Source organism: Frankliniella occidentalis, unplaced genomic scaffold (genome assembly GCF_000697945.3).
Source record: "Frankliniella occidentalis isolate FOCC.00 unplaced genomic scaffold, Focc_3.1 Scaffold132, whole genome shotgun sequence".
NCBI lineage: Eukaryota > Metazoa > Arthropoda > Insecta > Thysanoptera > Thripidae > Frankliniella > Frankliniella occidentalis.
In genome coordinates, this window is record NW_026267259.1 from 46,266 (window position 1) to 48,419 (window position 2,154).

A 2,154-nucleotide genomic window follows, 5' to 3' on the forward strand; every position below is an offset into this window, starting at 1 on the left:
TACATGCAGACCGTCTGCCAAGCTGTACAATACTGCCCCCCCCCCTTTTCTCCAAGATGCCGAACTTGCAGTAGTGGGAATCATTCACGTTGTCGAATGGAAAACTTCCTTTATCAGTGGTCCGTTTTAAAAGGTTGAAGAAATCGGATAAGGTTGCAAAGCAACAGAATGGTCTTGGCCCCCTTATATATAAGACTGATACGAAGACTTACCAACACCAGCAGCACAAGGAGAAGCAGCACCGAGCAGCAGCAGCAACGCCTCTGCTTGGCCAGTTTGATCACACTGTGAACAGAGGTGTGATCAGTATTTTTCCAACTTGACAGCATTATAATGCTTAGCTGCTCGCAAAATCAATGAGGCCTGAGTGGCGGCGCTGCTTCCAGCTCCGGCCGCTAGGGTGCAGCACGGTCTGAGTCCACTATGAGAAATAAACCGGTCAGGTGCGCCCATCTGATGGCCCGAGCACGTTTGAAATCGACAATAACTTAAACAGGATCCCTTTTCAAGTGATAATACAACTTGATGTTATTGCTAAATCTAACCCAAACCCCTGTTTTGATTTCGATTTCTCATAGTGGACTCGGAGCGTGCTGCGCTCTAGCGGCCGGAGCTGAAAGCAGCGCTGCCACTCACGCCTCGTTATCATTACTTAAGGGGACACTATGGTGAAAAAAATAAGTACGTTTTTGGTCTAAAAATCTCAGTTTTTGAAAGATTCCCTGCGCAAAGCCGTAAGAGATGGAACTTTAGGGCTCATATGCATTTTACGATTAGGCATTGAACTTAATTTGCCGGCATTGTCAATAACAACGAGGATGTCTAAGTCACCCTCACACGCAAAAAGTACTAACTCCTTAAGAGTTTCCATTGGCTTCCTATTGGAAAATGTACTAAGGAAAATCTCTCGTTTGATTTTGATATCCATGCCGAGGTTTAATATTAGTGTATAATAGAACATTTTAACATAAGAGTTGGCATTATAACTCAAACCAGTTTGCGCATGGAACTTTTCAAAGATAGGCCTGTTTTAGCATACTTAAAGGTTTTCAGGGCTTGCGGTGGCTCTCAAAATTCTGGGAAAACTTGAGAAGGTCTTATTTTGTGAATGCTTTAAGGAATTAAAAAGGAAAATGTTCAAAAGCATATGCTCCCAGACTTCCAAATTTTACCATAATGTCCCCTTAAAGGACGCTCAATCTTAATAAATTTAATGCAGTAATAACTCAAAAACGATCCAGTAATTTCATTTCACTTGCGAACGCTGTTAGTTTCTTACGAACAACCGATGTCCGTAACGCAAAGGTGCCCGTGAAAAAAGGATTGTCTGCATACTGTATGGACTGAGAGAGTAATAAATGGGGTTTTTGAGACAGAGGAGCAGGCGGAGCTAGTGGAGTGGAGCTCCGTGTGGGTAGGCAACCCATTCGGCACCACCGTTGGGGGTGAAGGGAGGGGGAAGGGGAGGGTCAGGTCAGTTGAAAGGTCAAATAAAGTGGCAAGGGTGGGGTGGGATTCGAACCCATACTCCGGTGATCCAAAACTCGACGCCTCAGACCGCGCGGCCAACATGCCACATAGAGAACGCCCCCTACGGTTCTGGATGTCATGGGTCGCCTTGTCAGCGGTCGGCCGGCGCTCGGTACAGCGCGGTCAGCATTTATCAGCGGCCATCGCGGGAGGGCGATGTATATGACACATCAGCGGGTGAAGGGAGGGGGGGAAGGGGAGGGTTAGGTCAATTGAAAGGTCAAATAAAGTGGCAAGGGTGTGGTGGGATTCGAACCCACGGCCGCCGGTGGGGCCAGAGCTTCAATCAGCAGACGCCCATGAAAATGAAAATGTCAGGAGTGGGATTCGAACCCACGCCCCGCAGAGCAACGTGGGACCAGAGCTTAAATCTGGCGTCTTAGACCACTCGGCCACCCTGACTCATGCCGTCTATCGTAAACGAAGCAGAGTGTGATGTCTCCTGGCGGTGGGTGCCGCCGCGGCTCCGATGAGGCGAATATGCAAACGTGTGTTGGATTATGTAGGACGCGCGCAGAGTGTCGTGTCGTTGCCCACCAACGCCCCACTGCGCGAGTTGTATGGTATATATTAAGAATTATGGTATATATATTAAGAAGGAGTCAGCGGAGAAAATATGGTATA

General features: G+C 47.7%; 1 non-coding gene across 1 annotated transcript; it reads right to left on the reverse strand.

The window, feature by feature from the left end:
• Positions 1 to 1,842: 1,842 nt before the first annotated feature.
• On the reverse strand, positions 1,843 to 1,932 carry Trnal-uaa (transfer RNA leucine (anticodon UAA)). Its single transcript has one exon. It is a non-coding gene; the product is annotated as a tRNA-Leu (tRNA).
• Between the last annotated feature and the right edge of the window lie 222 nt (positions 1,933 to 2,154).